The following is a 21,824-nucleotide window of genomic DNA, read 5'->3' on the forward strand; positions in this document are numbered from 1 at the left end:
GGAGAGTCACATTTTAGAGAAGAAAAAAATGACCCACTGACTTTCAAAGCTGCTACATAGTAACGACTTTCTACTTCGAGGACCTTGATAGAAATGTAGTGGAGTGAAAAGTATTTTGTTTTATTGTGTTATTACTGTGTTAATCCTGTGTTATTCCTGTGTTTATTACTGTGTTATTACTGTGTTAGTCCTGTGTGATTTCTGTGTTATTACTGCATTATTTCTGTTATTCATGTGTTATTTCTTTGTTATTAATGTGTTATCCCTGTGTTATTACTGTGTTATTTCTGTTATTTCTGTTATTACTGTGTTATTAATGTGTTATTACTGTGTTATTACTGCGTTATTACTGTGTTAGTCCTGTTTTATTACGAAATTATTCCCGTCTTATTACTGTGTATTTCCTGTGTTATTCCTGTTATTCCTGTGTTATTACTGAATTATTACTGTGTTATTAATGTGTTATTCCTGTGTTATTAATGTGTTATTACTGTGTTAAGCCTGTGTTATTCCTTTGTTATTACTCTGTTATTCCTGTGTTATGCCTGTGTTGTTAATGTGTTACTCCTGTGGTAATTCATTTATTCCTTTGTTATTACTCTGTTATTCATGTGTTATTCATGTGTTATTCCTGTGTTATTACTGTGTTATTGCTGTGTTAGTACTGTGTTAATGTGTTAGTCCTGTGTTATTACTGAGTTATGACTGTGTTATTACTGTGTTATTCCTATTTTATTACTGAATTATTACTGTGTATTTCCTGTGTTATTTCTGTTGTCACTGTGTTATTACTGAGTTAATCCTGTGTTATTACTGTGTTATTCCTTTGTTATTTCTGTGGTATTACGGTGTTATTACTTTGTTATTCCTGTGTTATTACTGTGTTATTCCTTTGTTATTTCTGTGGTATTACGGTGTTATTACTTTGTTATTCCTGTGTTATTACTGTGTTATTCATGCAAAGTATGTTGCAGCTGTTATTTCTATGAAATTATGTTGTCTTTGCTATTCTTTTACTAATAAAATAGTTTTTTTCACTGATTATCCTTTTTTGGCACAGTCCCTAAACTGAACTTGAGTAGTTTTACTAAGGGCACCCATCTCACATGAAATTGAACTATGTCAAACATATTCTACCTGCCTTCCTGATATAAATTACTATGAATTTGATATGGTAATTAATACTGAGACACTAATTTGGGCAAAAAGCACTAATGACTTGTTTAAGACTTGAATCTTACAGCCGAGGACTTGCAACTCGACTTGGACTTGCCTGTCTTGACTCGGGACTTGACTTGGGACTTGTCTGTCTTGACTCGGGACTTGACTCGAGACTTGAATGCAAAGACTCGAGACTTATGCCGAGTTCACACTGCACGATATTAGCCCGATGTTTTACTCGCCGACAGGTTTTGTGAAATCGCCGACAAATGCCCGACATCGGAGGCAAATCGGTGCTCGTTCACGCGAGGGACAATCATGCAGTGTGAATTATCAAAGACGCGAGTGAAAACAACGGCGATCCGACGAGTTTGAAAATCGTGCAGTGTGAACTCGGCATTACTTGTGACTTGCAAAACAATAACTTGGTCCCACCTCTGAGGGTTAGTAAATGAAGAATTTTCAGTTTTGGGTAGACTTCCTTTAACACAAATGTACCATTTAATTTCATTTTGTTAAACTAAAATTATTACATTATCATTCACTACTGTCCTCAGACCATATTTCAATAATTCATATAGATTAAAGTATAAATTAAACATATAAATGCAGAAATTAAGAGAAATTAATATACAGATCTTTTAACACTACTAAAGAAACACTACTACACCCTGCCACCTCAGCCCCGCCACAACATTTTTTTTTTTTTTTAATATACATTTTTTTGTCTTTGTTAATCTTGTTTTGTCCCAGTAGCCAAGAACCAGTGATAAATAATTCTCCGTTCTGGGTGTATGAGCTCTTCCTAAGGAAATATGCCAGCGGTGTCAATTATTAACACTTAAGAAGCATAAATATTCAATGAGCCTGATGCCCCATTTCAAGACGCTGAGCAAACAAACAACAAAATCATGGGAAAAACATAGACAAATATGCAAATTGAACTTGTTACATGCATCCTTCTAAATTAATATAAATGTATTAATTTCTCTTCAAGACACAAATATTATCAAAACTGATAGGGAAAAAGTGAATGTGCTTAAATACGGCACATCATTTACAATACTCAACATGAAAATGTTGCACTTAAACACACACACAAATTATTTCAGCAAAAACCAGTTTAGATCAGAATACTGATCCCCAAATGTAGATTTTTCTAAAAATAAAAAAATAAAAAATAAAAATAATAATAATAATAATAAAAATGCAGGCACAACCACAGCAATTGTTAAAAATAGACATGGACTTTGCCTGACACTGACCAAAAAAAAAAAAAAAAAAACACTTTGAATAGCTGACATGCTACAGACTAAAGCCCAGGTTTCTTTCAGGTCCTGCTTGCAACCAGAGGGTTTTCTATGAGCTATTAACTCTCTTTGTTCTTCTCCTTCATGACCCAGTTCTTGAGGGGGAGCTCTGAGGAACTGAGAGGAGTCCAAAGAAAGGGCAAAGCATTATATTCTGGTCTCTCTCCTGCTTAGTATCTAATTCTGCACCTTAAGCCCCTTGTGTCTTCCTGACCATGTCCTGGCCCCGTATCAGCTGTACTTGTGCCATGTTTAGACACAGCCAGTGACATTCACACTCTGGTCCTCACAGACTAAGTTGCTTCTCTGCTCTGATGACATGACTGTGAGATGTTCAACCGGAGCTCTACAGAGACAGCTTCCAGCACTTCGAGGCAAATTATAACTGAGCTCCTGCTGAGCCTCCCCAGGACATGCAGTCTGGATCAGGAACAGATTCTGTGTTCTGGTCCTCTGCTGGCCTCAAACTGTCCGGAGGCTGCGGAAAGCCATTTGGTTCTGCTTCTGACAACTAGCTGTGGTCTCTTTTTTCTGTACAGTGTTTCAGGCATAATGTTTTAGTCTGCAGGGAATCCCAAACATACTGTACCAGGGACTTATTGTTAAAAAGTGGAGACAGGTGCAGTGTTGGGGAAGCTGCTTTTACCCTGTAAAGCCTGACATATTTTTGTTGACCTTTTAGACAAAATATAAAAGAAAGGTTTTATGTTTTGTATCAAATTGAATACAACAGGCTTTATGGCTCATATAGTGTGGTATAGTATGAATTAGGCATGTGACGGTATCAAATTTCATGTTGCGATTAATTGCTAATGCTTTTATCACTGTATACGGTATTACCACAACTTTGAAATTTAGTTGCAAAAAAAGTGTTGTCATAATAATTTAAAGTATAACAGGCTTAACGGGTTTTCTTATAATAAGAATAAATGAGCATTTAAATACAATAAAGCAATACACAAAAATGTATAAAGTAAAAAGATTCACACAGATTAAAGTGCAAAAGAATTATAAAGACCAATAAGTAACACTTTACAATAATATCTAATTTGTTAACTTTAGTTAATGCATTAACATTAAAAATGAGCAACAGTTACATTTGCTACAGAAGTTATTAATCTTTGTTTAAAAATACACCTGTTAGTTCATGTTAGCTTGGGTTCGTTAAATAAGACAGTAGCAACTTTTGATTTTAACAACATGTTATTAAATGTTGAAATTAACTAAGATTAATGAATGTTCAGAAGAATTTTTCATTGGCAGTTTATGTTAACTAATGAGTTAACTAATGTTAACTAATAGAGCCTTAATGTAAATTGTGACCGAACAATAATGATTTAAAACATTTTCAAACAATATCTTGTGCATATTCATTATCGTGATTTATCGCATTATCAAATACCGGCACATGTCTAGTATGAATATGCAGCTCATACTTGAGGAAGGTACAAAAACAACTCTATATTATTCAGAAGCCTAAGCTGAGCAAAAAATATGCAGTTTTATGACCATTTTTATTGTGTGGTGAAACACATAATGAAATGCAATACAGTGATTATGGTGAGATGTACAAATAGCTCTAGCTTGTACTACTCTAAATGATGTCTGAAACTTTGTATTACAAGCACTTCTTGTGTATGAAATTTATAATTTAACCAGTCATGAATGAATGAATGAGGCATTTGAATGAGGCTTTTACAGTATGTACTGTCATATTTTTATGTCATAAAAATAAAGGAATGAAACATAATGTTTCTTGAGAATGAGTCTTTGAATGAATGAACGATAATAATTAGGCTGGCAGCATAAAACCTGAACGAATAAATAAAATACACCATTATTTATATAACCAGGTTGAAAATATAGTTATAAACAGCAAAATTTATCAAAATACTCTTCTATTAAAAAATATCTAAAATGCATTGCAAGAATGTCACAATTATGGACTTGAGTCTTGTCTTTTGTGTTTCCTTTTCCTGTTTGCCCATATTTGGTTCTGTTCCTATCCTAGTTTAGTTCATTGATTCATTAGTGCTCATCAGTTGATTCCCATCACCTGTTTGTCATCAGCTGCCTGCCTTATTTAAACTCACTCTTTTGTTCTAGTCTTTGTCTGGTATTAAGTTTGGTTTGCTGTGTGTTTACCCCCGTCTATATGGATTATCTTCTTCTTGGATACTATTAAACTACTTTAATTTAATTTATCTTCGTCTTCGTGTGCCTTCCTTGACACAAAGCGTGACAATACCGGACCAACAAAGAGTAACGCGCCATGATCTACCCCGTTTATTTTCCGTTTTTTTCTCAGTTTTTTGTTTAATGGAGTACTATTTAAGTCGCTAGATTCACTGCCATGGCTCGGGATAGCCACGACTTGCTTTCATACACCCTCAAGTTTTGTCGTCTTGCCGTCACCAGCCCCTATGACGACGAGACATTAAAGTCTCTTTTCTGGATTGGGGCAAATTTCCATTGCCCCGTTGACCTCCCAGACACCACAGGACTGAGCTGGAGGGACGTGATCGTCCGGTGTCTGGAGAGTGTCCGGCCCCGATCCAGAACAAAGCCCGACCCAGAGCCCAGCCAAGCATCACCCTGCAGCGCGGAGCTGCCCGAGCCCACTGCAGATGGAGAGCCAGAGCCTGCCACGATCATTGATCCATCGCCATCAGAAGTGACAGAGTGGATGATCGCCCCGGAGCCAGAGCCCAAAAAGTCTGACCAGGTGTGAGAGCCGACAGCACAAGCGACGGTGGGAATAGCTGTGGAGATCGCGGGGGGCGAAGGAAAGCTCCACCCACTGCACCACTGCTGAGGGTGAGCTTACACTGGACTCGGGAATGTTAATCGACTTGGATACGGATATACTCGTCACTCAACCTTCATCTGAACTGTCTGATTGGCAATATATCCCACCCAACCTCCCTCTCCTGCCTCCTCTCATTGATCTGTTCCCTTCCTCAACGCCATTTCTGCTGTATTCTGTCAACCCCTCAGCTCACCATCTGTGGTGTGGGCTCGCAGTGGTGTGGTGGTGTGGTACTGTCCATCTCCAGCTCCATTGGCGTTGAGTCTGGAGGATCCCTTGACTCCGCCTCCAGCCTTTGAGGCCCAGACTCCGCCTCAGTCCTGCGACCCAGTGGCTCCACCATGGCTTCCAGCTCCACCAGATCCCGTCAGTCCACCAGCTCCACCGGGCTCCCTCGTCCCTCCAGCTCCGCCTTGGTCAGTCTCTGCCTGCACCTCAGTCGCCGAAGCCACCTGCTCCGCCTTGGCCCTCCGGATCCTCGGCTTCATCCTGGCTTGTTGGCTCTCTGTCTCCGCCTCGGGCTCCACCACCACCTGCTCCGCCACCGTCAATCAGCCCCGTGGAGTCATCTGCATTTCCTCATCCATGGCTCCTCCCTCCGTCGGCTCCACCGTGGGCCACTATCATGGCTGCGGTCTGGGTCCTGTCGTCTTCCTGGCTCCTTCGTCCGTCTGCTCCCCCTGGTCCCTACAGCCTCCTAAATCCCTCCTCCCGCCATTAAAGCCACCCGGGTCCCTTCTGGATCCTCCCTGGCTCCTCCCTTCGCCATCCCTTCTTACCATCCCACTTCCACTTCTTTCTCCTCCTCCGAAGTCCCCCTCCATCCCACCCATTGTTTTCTGCGGCGCTAGGTCGCACCTTCCGGAAGGGGGGTGATATGTCACAATTATGGACTTGAGTCTTGTCTTTTGTGTTTCCTTTTCCTGTTTGCCCGTATTTGGTTCTGTTCCTGTCCTAGTTTAGTTCATTGATTCTTTAGTGCTCATCAGTTGATTCCCATCACCTGTTTGTCATCAGCTGCCTGCCTTATTTAAACTCACTCTTTGGTTCTAGTCTTTGTCCGGTATTAAGTTTGGTTTGCTGTGTTTACCACTTGTCTATATGAATTACCTTCTTGGATAATATTAAACTACTTGTGGAATTTATCTTTGTCTTCGTGTACCTTCCTCGACACAAAGCGTGACATCAGTAAATAACTTTTTTTTTTTTTTTTTAATGGTTCATGTCCAAGTGAACTGATTCGGTAAAATGAATTGCACATTATAACACTGCATACAAGAAGACATTTTACTCTCTCTGCTCTCAAGCTGTGTGTGCTAAATGTCAGAAATTAAAATGTAACACTTTGTCTAATTAAAGCTGCAATAGTTAAAAAATATTATTAGAAAAGGTACTACTCTGAAAGCAGCTGAAGCCCTGTAATAAATGTTGTTGTAAAAAGTATTTTTAGTTATTTACTCAAAAACACAGATGTAACTCAGCTCATCACTGCAGGGTCAAAACTATACTATGTTTCCATTATGCTCTGACAATCTTTTTGAAAAATACAGAAAACAAATATGAAGCTTCTGAAATATTTACACTCCTTTTAGTATTTTAATATCTCTTTATATGATGGTGGTCTTAGCTGTGTAAACCAAAAGTACTCTAAACACATTTGCTCTTATATGTTCAGTCAGAAAAGGTGAGTCATGAGCTGATTCACACTGTTTTATTGGCCAAAGTTAAACATTCGATTTCTAGAACAGCCTGTAAATCACAAAGGGGCATTAACCGCTATAATAAGCAGTTATAAACATTCACAGCAGAGCTGGTTTACCAGCGTGCTCCATGTGCGTGCAAGCTTTCCTTAGTGTTTACGTTTCTCTGACAGATAATTGAAGCAGAAGGCTTACATTGAAGTTGATGCAGGGTGAGTTTGCCCTGCTCCTGTCCTGTGAGAGCTGCTGGAGGGGAAGAGTGGGCCTCTGAAAATGGGGGTGTCAAATGAGGGTGTGATAAATGAGGAGCACTCTGATGTAGAACACCATTTGTTCAGAATGACATAAATACCAGGTTTGGGATTTTTTCGGATGACCTAAGTGAAGGAAGGGAATGGAGGCAGTCTGAATTAACTATTTTTAAAAGCATATTTTCTGTTTAACAAAATGCCTATAGATACATTTGGCAGCCATATCGGTATCAGCCGATCAATATCACAATATAATATTATCGTTATCGGTCCAATAAGTAAAATGTGATGATATATTAAAGCCAATAAATTATAGCCACAATCACAATGGGATCTCACATTATTTTAGACGGCTTATCTATTTTTAAACACAAATAAAATATTTTATAAAATAAAACAAAATTTGCTATTTTTTGTGCATAGTACAGTCAAATTTCTTTTCTAATTATTCCTTGTTATAGACATTTCAATGATGGTCCATCTATTAAAAGATTACATTAAAAAATATTTTGTTTTTGCAGTTGTATAAGTTTAAAAATTAAAAGCTAATTTCTTTTCAAATGTACAGTAAGCAATGTTTAGTATAATTTGAAGCACATAGAAATCTGAACTGTTTTTGCAATCAGTCTCACAAAAATGTAGATTGGACAATGTATTGGTTACAAGTTCCAAAATATAAAAAAATTGTAGGTTATTGGCATTGACTAAAATTTCTATATCAGTGCAGTTTGGAGTTTTAGCTCTGGATCACAAGAACACAGGTAATTCAATTAAAACAGACAGATTCTGCTATCTAAAAAGAGCATCTACACTGTAAAATTATTTTACAAGAAAATGCTATTCAGCCTTTCTACACATTTAATTTGATGTGTTACTTGCCATTTTTTTATTATCTGTGAGATTTACTAGCACTGAATGAAAATTGTTCTACCACAATTTTTTTCCAGTACATCACACTGTTTTACCTGTATTTTGAATTTTTTTGTTATGTTTTAGGGTTAACGAAAATCTCTGTAAAATTAATGGATACTGTTCTTTTTTCCCCTCAGCTTTAGTTTATTTCTAGTTAGTCCTCGCTGGATACATGTCAAGCATAACTATGCTGTACACTATCTGAGATTAAATGGTTTAGTTCACGCTTAGCTGACAGACCCAAAGGTACAAAATGGCAGAACAAAGACAAAGAAATAATAGGCTGATAACAAAGGTCACCGTCATCACTTACAATAGCAGAACAATAGACTGTCACATGAAGTATTGTGTGGGAAGGCATAGTGAGATACAGCCAACACATGAAACTTGATGAATGCAGTGAGAGAGGCATTATCTTGTTATAACATAAATTGTTTCACTGAGCCCCTTTTGTACCCTAGCAATGGTTCACATAGATAAGAAGAAATGGATTCAGGTAATATCAGACTCTGACAGATTTCAAGAAGCAGAAATGCTTTTTAATAAACCAAGAGATGTAGCCATATTTGGTCTGGCCTTGCTAGCTGTCTATTCATTCAGGCCTCTTGTAACACAATTTTCTGTTCACACTAAAAGCAGCATCAACTCAGCCAATCAGAGCTTTGCACTCTCTCTCAGCACACTGCACAAATGAAGAGCGTGAAACCAACAACAACACATAAGAACCTTATATTTTCATGATTTCCATGATGCTTTTGCAGATGGTATGTTTCTTATTGTTTATCTTGTGGAACTTGAAGGATTTGCCATGCACAGTAATAGGAATGTGCAGTGAAACCATTATCCGTATCTTTATCTATACTGCAATGACAAAATCTGTTTCTGTTGCTCTATTCAGATAGAACCAAATGTGGGAAGAGCTTAAACTGTAACTTGTTTCCATTTAGCCAATTTGATTCAAACATGAAATCAAACTGTGTGATTTAATTCATAAAGTTAACCATTATAATGGCTTCACCATTGCACTGTATTTTTTTATTCAAAATATAAATATATGAAAAATACTGCTTCATCCTTTATTCTGCAGCTTGCTGGATACTCAGTCTAATTCATTATTAGTTTTGAAGTCATTCTTTGTGCCTTTCTTAATAAGTTAGTATACATTAATATTTGCATACAGTAGGCATGAATATGTTTCTCAGCTTCCACAATCCACAATATATCTCTTTTGATATTTAATATACTCCCATTTAATTTTTGCATGTTCAAATTCAAATAAATTATGTTTTTTCACCTTTTTTGTTTCCATAAAAGAATCCTGAAAAAATATATCATGAGTTTGATAAAAATATAACAAGCCCAGCTGTTTTCAACATTGATAAGAAATGTTCTGAAGCATCATGTGACACTGAAGACTGGAGTAAACAGAAGACTGCTGAAAATTCAGCTTTGCCATCACAGGAAAAAAAAACACACATTTTAAATTAAATTACAATAGAAAACTGTTATTTTAAAATGTAATAATATTTCTAAATAATCAAATAAATGCAGCATTAGTGAGCATAAGAGACTTCTTTCAAAAACATTACAAAAATCTTAACCCCAAAATTTTAAACAGCAGTGTAGGTAAATAAGTGAGAGCAAACTAGTGCATCACCCCAGTATTAAAAAATCAAATCAAACCAAAATCAAACAAAGCTATAAAGTGACAAGTAAGATATACTGTTAAACAGCAACACAGGATAGACTCTCAAACAGATACCACTTTTAAACAAATCAAAAGAGAGGAACGTTATATGGCTGATTTAACGGAATGACATTCATAGCCACATCAAAGGAACCCTGCTCAGGTTCTCTGATGAGTCAAAGCACCTCTGGCTATTATTTCAACAGGATTTTGAACAGCGTACAGTTACAACAGCCCTGCATTCCAGCAGTTTCTTGTGTAAATATTTGGTGTCGACGTCTCTCATTGAGAAGGGAGGGGGTGGCCTGGCAGGAGGAGAGAGCGCGCCACGGCGAGTCCCAGAAGCAGCACGCGGGCCGCCACAGAGGACGGGCTCAAGCCGTGCGGTTGCCTCCCTGGTAAGGACCACACACACAAAGGGCCCAAAGAAGCCAGGCCACCTCAGCGAAGCTGTGGAGAGGCAGACATGTTTGACTTGGAGAGCTGAGGAATGTAAGAGGCATTATTAGACAGTCTTGGATTGAACAAGATACGCCGGTTTTATATGGATGCAATGAAGACCGCACTTCTGACAAGTCTGAGCCGATAATGTGACTCAAGTTAAATCAGAGGCCAAGTGTTTGTTATTTCTGGAAGAAATTGCATTGCCACTGTGAAAACTGAGAAGAGTGTATAAAACACAGGAACTGCATAAGCAATAAAATCTTAAAGGGATAGTTCACCTAAATGAATACATTACATTTTACAAGATACTAAAAAAGAACAAGTATTTCAAATTTTAATAATATTTCACAATACTATGTTTTTTCTTCATTTTTGATCAAAAACATGCATCCTTTAGTGGATTCCTATCAAAATGGTGTAATTTACCAAGTTCTGTGAATGTCCTGGTAAAACAATAAATGCCACACCTTGAAGGATTAGCTCACTCCAGAATTCAAGTTTCGTGATAATTTACCCACCCCCATGTCATCCAAGATGTTCATGTTTTTCTTTCTTCATTCGAAAATAAATTAAGGTTTTTGAAGAAAATATTTCAGGATCTTTCTCCATATAGTGGACTTTTAAGAGTTTTAATGCAGCTTAAAAGGGCCCTACACGATCCCAGCCAAGGAATAAGGGTCTTATCTAACAAAAAAATTCTAATTTATATACTATATATACTTTTTAACCACAAATGCTAATCTTGCACTAGCTCTGCGATGCACGTCCACGACTTCACACATGTTGGAAAGAGCTAGTGCAAGACGAGCATTTGTGATTAAAAAGTCTATAGATATTTATTTTTTTTCTTTTAGAAAATGACAGATAGTTTCACTAGATAATACCCTTATTCCTCAGCTGGGATTGTGTAGAGCCCTTTGAAGCTGCATTGAAACTGCAATTTGGACCTTCAACCCATTGAAGTCCACCATATGGAGAATGTTTTCCTCAAAACCTTAATTTCTTTTCGACTGAAGAAAAAAAAGACATGAACATCTTGGATGACATTGGGGTGAGTAAATTATGGGGAAATTTTAATTCTGGATTGAACTAATCCTTTAAGATGCTTTAAAGAGACAAAAGCTTAAAAAAAATAATATATGACTGACCCAAATTTTTTGAAAGGTAGTTTATTTTCTTCTATTTTGAAAAATACCTCTGTACAGTGAAAGTCGATGGAGGATCCGAATGTTGTTTTGGACCCCACTTTCATTGTACGGTCAAAAGTAGGTTTGGAATGACATGAGGGTGAGTAAATGATGACAGAATGTTCATTTTTGCCTGAACTGTCCCTTTAATTTAAGGTCCATCTTCTGGTTTCGCATGTTCAATACACCATAGTGGCCACAGTGAGGTAATTGGTGACAGGTGTCGTCCTATCAGCCAAACTCTGGCTGTAGGTGTCACGTTTATTATCCCAGGGCATATGCGGTAATGTTCGGCAGGACGCATGTGTGCATGTGGGTGGTGTGTCTGAACGGTGAAGGAGTTATTAAGCCAATGATGTCAACACTCAGGCTGCCTCATGTTGCCTAATCAGGCCTGCGCTGCCCAAAGCCTCCTACACAGGGAGGTCTGGGCTACAGTCCATGTCTGTCAGTCCCACATCACCGCACACCACTGCGGAGAGCAGCACACACACACATGCACACACACTTTCACTGTGCCACACACTCACATCACTAACCACACTGTCAAACTGCCACAATTGACACAGAGTGGCTGTTTATATGCAAACCATGTCACACTCGTTAAGTTTCTGTTGATTCACTGGACGAAACAGGCTCTTCCTAAAGGTGCATTCTGTGCCGTAACGTCGTCTGCTTTAACAGCTGAAGAGCTTTGATCTGACCAGTATCATTTAAGGGTAGGATTGCGTATGTGGGGCAGAATATGACATCTTGTGAGCTCTTGAAAGTAGACAGACACCAAACGGCTGCAGAACAGTCATTAATTCCACTGCTGACGGTCAGACAGCCAAGACCTTGACAGCACCAAGGTCCATGTCTCCATGTCTTCGTCACTCTGAGCTTTTAATAGCAACACAGAGCTGGTGTCTGGAGCAGGAAGAGTCTGAACTCCACTTTGATGGACTTCTATAGCCTATCTGAGCAGAGTTCTTGACTAAATTTGACAGAAAGTGGCAGAGGACTGCTGCCGACACTGTGCTCCTCAGATACATGAAAGAACATGTGGAAAAGGAGACGAAAGGTTGCTACTTCAAAAAGCCCTGTGGAGGTGTTTGACATGAGCTGTTTTAATCCTCCCTGATTAGAAACTTGGAAAGGAATATATTTTTAATACGTTTAATACTTAAAAATGTAGAACTTTAATTTATAATCCAATGTGAGTGTGAAAGTAACTTTTTTTTTGCTTGCAGAAAAATGGTGTATTCAAGTGCAAAAATGTGACAGTGTTAAAGTGTATTAGTAGTTTTAAGCATGCTGCTATGTGGTTTCTTGGCTGTTGTTAGGCTGTTCTGGGTGGTTGCCAGATCATTGATATGCGATTGCTAAGGGTTTCTGAGTGTTTATTGCAACATTGCTATAAAGTGTGCTGCATATGTGTAGTACTAAGGTGCTCTAATTGGATTATGACACATTTCTAAGGTCTACTGGGTGGTTTATACGGTGTTGTTAGGGTGTTCTGGCTGTTTGCCAGAGTGCTGCTATGTGGTTTCTGAGTCGTTTTTTTTTTTTGTAACATTGCTATGTGGTTTCTGTTCTGAGTGGTTTCTGTGTAGCTGCTTAGTTGTTTAAGTCAAAAGATCCCACCCCCAAATCCATAGGTCTGATCTGTAGATCTGGTTTAGGTCCTTCCTTACACCAAGCTAGAATCATTGTTCTGAATGTTCAGACAAGTAATAGCACACCTCTATTCAATGTCATTCATGTCTGTAGCACATATAGTGTGTGAGTTAATTTACCATTATGTGTTCTATAACCAAAAAATTTGTGCAAAAAATTTATAGTGGTGTTTGGATTTTTTCTTGAAAACTGGTGGAATCCACTGCAAAAAGGACTAAAAACATATGGTCTTAAGAAATGTCTGCAACAGAGTATGGGGTAAAAGGTTACACACAGATCTTCCACACATGCACGCTCTCACACAAATAAATCCTTGCTTTGGTAACTTTAACAGAGAAATCCCAGAATAACACAGATGTGAGCAGGTGCACCAAGCTGGCACTGAGAAAGAGACTGACATCATATGTTAGTAAGTGTAAGTGTAACTCCAAATATTCCTGATAACCATTCTCACAAAGATCCCATTTAAAAAATCCCTTTAAGACAAGAACACTCAAGTTGGGTTATTTCTGTATGAAATATTGATCACCACTGATGGACCATTACCATGTAGAATAGGATGGATTACCACAGAGAAGAGAAACTATCTGAGGACTAGCGATAGAGAGATGAAGGGAATTAAATGGGAGATCTGACAGGAGAAAAGCCACCATGCTGATAAAAATACAGAGAACAAGTGATTTAGGAAAAAGCAGAGATGTTAACTCATGGTAGGGGCCTCTCTGCTTTCCTCTCTCTTTCTTTCCGTTTCTCTCATTCCTGCTAAATGCACCTGCTGCTGGGATATCAGGACTGAATAATTGGCAGATAAGTTAAGGGCCAGTGTCTCTCGCCTACCCTGCGGTTTAGGCACCACATGGGTGAATGTTCTCCACCTCCAGCTCCCAGATCACCTGCTGCTCTGAGCTGGGCTTGAAATCAAGTCATTCATGATACACAGAGTAAGATACTTACTGCTGGGGGAAAACACACTCATGAACCAGTTATTAGAAATGAACTTTTGAATCCAAGTTGGTTTTATATGGTTTTGAAAAAGTTTTACCTTAAATGGATAGTTCACCCAAAAATGAAATTCTCTTATTATTTACTAGTTGTTCCAAACCTCCATACATTTCAAAACACAAAATAAGATATTTTGAAGAATGTGAGTAACATCAATAAGGACCATTGTAACGTGGGGTTTGGGGGTTTGTTTCATGTTCTTGTTTTCATGTATTTTATTTTGTAATTTATTTATGCTGTTAGTGTCAAGCTTCCCTTGCCCTCTTGTATTCCTGCTATTGGTTCCACTGTTCAATGTGTCATGTTCTGACTGGTTATTGTCCTGTCATGTGACTCTCAGTTCTGTTTGCTCATTGGTTGATTCTTGTCATGTTGTCCCTTAGTGTTTGCTATAAGTAGCCCTCTTGTTGCCATTGTCTCTTGTCATGTATTGATGAATGTAAACCTGCTGTCGGTGAGTTTGTCAAGTCTGTTCAAGTCTGTTCAAGTCAAGTCAAGTCAAGTCTGTTCAAGTCAAGTCTGTTCAAATCATGTCTGTTCAAGTCAAGTCTCTGTTTTGCATTATGTTTGGATTTAGGATCACTTTTGTAAATAAAGCTGCACTTGGGTTCATCACAACTTGCCGTTCAGTGGATTGTTCGTTACAGAATACATGACCACTACCATGAACCCAGCAGTTTCACGCCTCCTCTGCCTTCGTCAAGGTAACAGGGCTATAGAGGACTATGTGGAGGACTTTTGTGGTTTGTGTCATCTTGTGGCTTTTAATGACGTGGCGCTTAAGGACATATTTCGCAATGGGTTAAATGAACCCATTCGTTCTCAATTGCCTGGGGGAAAGATTCATTGGTCACCGGAGCGATATACTGACTATGCTTTGATGTTGGCTGGTTCACCTCTTACTGTGGGAGTTGCGGATGAGGAGCCCTGCAATTGTACTGTACCCTCTGCACCAGAGCATTTTCACGTCCCGACCATCATGTCAGGAGTTGCTCACGTCACGCCTGCCAAGCCAGAGTCTGCTCACGTCACGCCTGCCAAGCCAGAGTCTGCTCACGTCATGCCTGCCAAGCCAGAGTCTGCTCACGTCATGTCTGCTACTCCAGGGCCTGCTCACGTCATGCCGGCCACTCAAGAGATTCTTCACAACATGGCCGCGATTCAAGATCTTCGTCGCAAGATGGCCACCACACAAGAGTCTCTTCGCAAAATGGCCGCCCTTCTAGAGTCTCGTCACGTCTCAACTGATCTTCTAGAGTCTGCCCATGTTACGCCGGAGTCCCCGGCCAAGATGGCCGCCGCGCCGGAGTCCCCGGCCAAGATGGCCGCCACACCTCCCTCTAGAGTCTCGTCACGTCTCAGCTGATCTTTCAGAGTCTCGTCACGTCTCAGCTGATCGTCCAGTCTCGTCACATCTCAGCTGATCTTCCAGAGTCTCGTCACGTCTCAGCTGATCGTCCAGAGTCTCGTCACGTCTCAACTGATCGTCCAGAGACTCGTTACGTCGCAGCTGATCGTCCAGAGTCTCGTCACGACATGGCCACCCTTCCAGAGCCTCTCCCCATCATGGCCGCCATTTCAGAGTCTGCTCACGTCGAGCCTGCTACCCCGGCCAAGATGGCCAACACGCCTGAGTCCCCGGCCAAGATGGCCCCAACGCCTGAGTCCCTGGCCAAGATGGCCACCACGCCTTGCCACGGCCTTCACATCAGAGCCTCATCACGCCACGACAACCAAGCAAATTTCCCCTAAGGATTTTTTTTGGGGGGGGGGCTATAGTACCCAAGCTCCTGCGGATGCAGAGCTTGGGCCAGGACTGACGAGACTGATTGCTAATGTGATGGACCCACCACTGATGTCAGTGCGAGCAGCTGACATCCCAGTGGTTTCTATGCTCTCAAGCCCGGCAGGCATCCCACTGTCTGCTGCACTGCCCATGATGGTGGTCGCCATTTTGAGTGTGTGGGCTGCACACTGCGATCCAGAGGCCTCTTCTGTCCACGAGTCTGCTCCAGAGGCCTCTCCTGTCCATTAGTCTGCCCCAGAGGCCTTTCATTTCCACCAATCCACTCCAGTGCCTCCAGAGGTGGCGGCATCCGCTGCAGAACCTTCAGAGGCGGCTGCGTCTGCTGCAGAACCTCCAGAGGTGGCGGCGTCCGCTGCAGAACCTCCCGAGGCAGTGGCATCCACTGTAGAACCTCCCGAGGGGGCGGCGTCCCCTTCTGAATTCACAGTCTGCCCTGCCACGACCAAGGAGGCCGTTCATGAACTCTCTGTCTGTCATGTCATGGCCATGGAGGCCACCCATGAACTCACAGTCTATACAGTCACGGTCATGGAGGCCGCTCATGAACTCACAGTCTGGCCTGCCACAGCCATGGAGGCCGCTCATGAACTCACTGTCTGTCCTGTCACGGCCAAGGAGGCCGTTCATGAACTCTCTGCCTGTCCTTTTACGGCCATGGAGGCCGCTAATGAACTTTCAGTCTGCTCTGTTGTGGCCGTAGAGGCTGTTGTTAACCTCTCTATGTTCTGTGTTCCAGTCTCGCCTGATCCGCCGTTGTGGTTCCTGCACCATCGGCTCCACTAAATTGGCCTTCTGCTCCATCGTGGGGATCTTCGGCCCGGTCTGTTCTACTATGGGAGTCTTCAGCACCGCCAGCTCCGCCCTGGCGTCCTGCTCCACCATGGCTCCCTGCTCTGCCATGGCACCCTGCTCCAATGGATCTGATCCATGGCCCAGGTCCTCCGTTGATCCACAGTCTGCCATTGCTCCATGGCCCAGGTCCTCCAGTGCTTCACTGTCTGCCATTGTCCACCACCTTCCTGGACTTGTTGGGTTTTGGGTTTTGTTTGGGTGCCTGGAGCCACCCTAAGAGGGGGGAACATGTAACGTGGGGTTTGGGGGTTTGTTTCATGTTCTTGTTTTCATGTCTTTTATTTTGTAATTGATTTATGCTGTTAGTGTGAAGCTTCCCTTGCCCTCTTGTATTCCTGCTATTGGTTCCTCTGTTCAATGTGTCATGTTCTGATTGGATATTGTCATGTCATGTGACTCTCAGTTCTGTTTGCACGATTGGTTGTCGTGTATTGATGAATGTAAACCTGCTGTCGGTGAATTTGTCAAGTGTGTTCAAGTCTGTTCAAGTTAAGTCTGTTCAAATCATGTCTGTTCAAGTCAAGTCTCTGTTTTGGATTATGTTTGGGTTTAGGATCACTTTTGTAAATAAAGCTGCACTTGGGTTCATCACAACTTGCCGTTCAGTGGATTGCTCATTACAACCATCAACTGTTTGTTTAAACAAATTCTTTAAAATATATAAATTCTTTTGTGTTCAGCAGAAGAAAGAAATTCATACAGGTTTGGAACAACTTGAGGATGAGTACATGATGACAATTTTCATTTCTGGGTGAACTATTTCTTTAAATGACTCATTCCTACAAATGTCAAGTGGTATAACCATCAAGTAAAAAGTAATAAGTAAATAAAAAAAATAATTTTCCTTATACTTTGAATACATGTGAGTGTACAAACCTATTCCTTTTTTTTAAAGTTCACTATTAAAAAAGTTTTAAAATATATTTTCAAGGTTAGTATACTGCTTCTAGGCAGTCACACAAGATGACATTTTTCAACCTGTAATTTCAACCAAATTATCGGATATTTAAAGAGTCTTGACCTTAACACAGGGACATGAGGGTCTGCAGGAATTCCTCTCTGTGGTGTCATTTCCTGTTTTGTTTATCTGCATGTTCGTTGTACCACATTATTCTTGAAAATATTAACAGAAGAATATGCCAACTTACTTAAGGTTTTCTTTTCTAGACTTTTTTTTCATTATGATATTAGGATAGTTAACAGTCTAACATTTTGACTTAATGCCTCGCCTCAAAAAAAAGTTTCAATACAAAAATTAAAAACATGCTCATTTTAGTAGATGTATTCAAGTCATTGTATGTATAAAATAAATATATGAAACACTTAAGGCATGTTCACTAATAACTATAAAGTTAACTACGATAACTAGTGTCCACACCATCTAACAATAATGTTTGTTTTTATTATTCATCAGCTCTAAAAAAATCTTCCTAAAACTGATTCCACTGATATCGTCCCTCTGTGCTGTTTTTGTTGTGGTGTGAACTTTTTAAAACGGAATCTTTATCATTATCGTTCTTGCAGGACTGGTGATATGTTAGTGTAATTACACAAATTAAGTAGGCCTACTCAGTATTATTAATTAAACTAACTACATGTACTTACTAAGGTTAAAGTTAGGGTTTAATTTACTGTAGGGTTATTTACTTGACTTGCAATTATGCATAATTTACTGTTATTACTATGGTAATTACATGTAACATGTAACTACAGAACTATAAAAAAGTGTTATCCACAAAACATATCTGGGTTGAATATACACTACTTCCCAAGGAAGAAGAAAGAGCAGCACAGCTTTATTCCTTTAACTGACAATAATTCTAGTGGGCAACAGCAATCGCATGTTCACAGGTCATGTGGCTGCGGTCACATGCTCGTCTGAGAGTGAAGCGGGGACCACCCTGGCTGCTCCACTCACTCTCAAAGCAGACTACATTTGAAAGCACTTGCAAGGTCAAAACTAGGTGTAAAATGCAACGTGACTGTGATGTGTGAAGCAGTTTAAAAGCCAGATGAACGCCTAGTGCTTTAATCCTTCTTTTCAAGTGCTGGGTTAAGATAGACACCTTGTACAAGGAGTTTAAGTCTAAATACAACTCAACCCTTTAAACCTTCTGACTTACCCTTCCTCTGCATACAAATGTGACTGGAAATTATTTAAAAAAAAAGAATCCCTACAGCTGCTGCAGGCAAACACGGAGCTCTTATGAGTGAAATCAAAAGATGTTCTGACACTGCTTCTCCAGAAAATCCTTCATCCTGTGAATAATTTTACAGCTGATTAGCTGCAAAATGGACATTTGTATCATACTGGGCTGGAAAGTGGCAGCAGGAATTTCTGTCTTTATTCAAAGCAAAACGCTACAGTACCAGCATCAGCAAAACAGCAAGTGAAGTGAATCTGCTTACTATCTGGAAAAACAATATGCTTGTCCAATCAAGGTGCTTATCTGACATATTTACAATAAGTTATTCAGTGACGAGCAGTGGAGTGTTGTGAATAAACTCATTAGCTCATGATATCTTGTGCTACAGTGTCACAAGCTTTCAAATAAATGAATGTGTTGACGGAGCAGGAAGAGAAAGAAATCCCTCAGGGAACAAGAGCTCCAGACTTCCTTTAGTGCATGTGTCTTTTGGGGAGGGAAGGAAACATATAATTGAATAATATTGTACTGTACTAGTATTACAACATCACAGTACAAGCAGAAGAGACTAGGAAGTGTTGTAATACATTTTGTTTCACTGCCTGTAACTTTGTTTTTGTGCATCATCTCTCATATATAATTCCCATATTTATCTGGTACAAATGGAAGTAGTTATTAATCAAATTTTCTTCTTCAAATGAATGACTGTGCCACTTCTAATCACATTTCTTTTGAAGAATTTAATATTATTTAGAACGGAAAACAATTTCTCCAGTAGACGCAGGGTTGTGCAAAATTCAGAACTGAAGAATTTCTTCCTTTTAGTTTGTGAGTGTGAATTTGAATTGAACTGAATTGGCCACACCCCACAGCAAGCTGAATTGGAATGAAAGATGAATTTACTGAATTGCAATTCAATGAAATTCAACACAGGCAATACATTTTGGGAAATTGTTCCATCCATCCATCACTTTTGCCTTCACAAGGCTTTGTAGACCTTCAAAACTTTCAAACAAGGCTTTTGTCAAGCCAACAAGTTAGTCTGGACAAACTTGAGAAAAAAAAAATTCAGCTGAATTTCCATTTGCTTTCATTATACTTCCTTCTACGCTGTTTTATACCTCAGTTCAAATGCATTTTCTTAAACCTAAGAGACAACTATTTTTTAATGATGACTTCTGTACAATTCTTTCTAAATGACATTCCCTTTTAAAGTTTCTGAACTAAAGTTGCTAGCAATTTATCACTTGCTATTCTGTTTATTTAAAATTTTAAGCCGGCTACATTATTGAAATGTGAGCATATGGGTCTTTAATCCATTATTGATGGTAGTCAAAATGTCCTTCCAAACGTGTCCCTCATGGTGTTTTTTCCCTTCGTTTGATGAAAGAAAGAGCACAGCTCGGCTGCTGGCATGCAGATCACTTTCAGGACAATCTCCAAAGAGCTGTTGAAACCATGCCAAAGTACTACCTAAACACAAAAACTAATAAATGGACCGGCCTAATTCAAATAAAAACTTATTTTGTCCACTTTTGCTGAGTAATGCACTAGCTCATCCCTCATGAAAGCAATATTTCCATTTCAAACCATAATAAAAAGTATGCCGTCAAAGTGTTCCCTCGGCCCGAGCCAGAGACTGAGGAAAGAGATTGGTCTGCATTAAGCCTTGTCAGGACAATGGGTGATGTTTTTTCACGCTCTCTAAACAGATCACCGTCTTGTATTATACCGTTAGCAGTAAACAGAAACCAAGAGGGCTTTTAACCTTTAACCTCTGCTAGATTATTCCAGAATAATGATCAAACTCAGTGATGCTACCAAGCCCAGAGAGACTGATTTACACCAGTGTTATTTTAGTATCATTTACTGTACTGTATAAACTATAATAAGTACTTTTAATTAGCTTCTATTTTATACTTTCAGCCTTCATCTTAATTGTCAGTAATTTTGTTGTTTGTTTATATTTTTATTTAGCTTTAATGTATTTAGATATATAGTTTTAGTATTTTAACTTGCACTTATTTCAGTTAGTTTCATGCAAGTTTTTAAAGTTTAATTATTTCATCTTATTTTATTTCAGCTCTTATTACTGAAAACGATTTTTAATCATTTTAATTTTAGTTAACGATAACAACACTGATTTACACAGCGAATGACCTAAGAACTGTGAAACACTGGATGACTTCTCAACAAATAGCATTTCTCAGTTCAATCAAAGAATAACGATGGGAACAGATTTGTGCTAATCCTGGCATAACGAAGCAAATACTTGCTAATTAGCCAGCTGACCTTTTTCAGCCCACATGTGACGTGTTCATCTCACATTACAGCATTTCAATAGTGGAGACTGGGAAGTGTTGTAACACTATTGGTCACTATCCTATACGATGACCACCCTCTGTGTGATGGTTTAGAATTGATCTGATTTAGAATTTGATTTGTGATCATCCTAATGGATAGTAAATTACTGGTATCATCCTGATGAAACAGGTATGTAACACTGAAGTGTTTTAGAAAAAGGAAACAAATGGAAAGTACAATAATGCTCCTTAATTCATTCAATAAGTGTGACACACAGATTTGAATGAGATTTTAGAAATAAACATAAAAGAAAATTTTATTCACTTTAAATATATTATGATATTCCATCTGTCTGGTACTATCCAGGCTGTATTTTTCTCCCCTCCAGGTTCGCCTGCTGCCACATGGATCATATTCTATCTTGTTTACACCTGCTCAGTGGGTCTGTTTAGTTGTGCGCCAATTAGGACCTAATTAAATGCTGGATCCTCAAGTCGAGCTCAGTAAGTTTTGAACCTGAGTTCATCCTTTGATCTTCTCTGACAGATAAGGTGTGTGTTCTGAGTCTAAACATCCAGTTCATTATAAAAAG

The sequence above is a fragment of the Sinocyclocheilus anshuiensis genome, unplaced genomic scaffold, assembly GCF_001515605.1.
Source record: "Sinocyclocheilus anshuiensis isolate Anshui unplaced genomic scaffold, SAMN03320099.WGS_v1.1 scaffold278, whole genome shotgun sequence".
NCBI lineage: Eukaryota > Metazoa > Chordata > Actinopteri > Cypriniformes > Cyprinidae > Sinocyclocheilus > Sinocyclocheilus anshuiensis.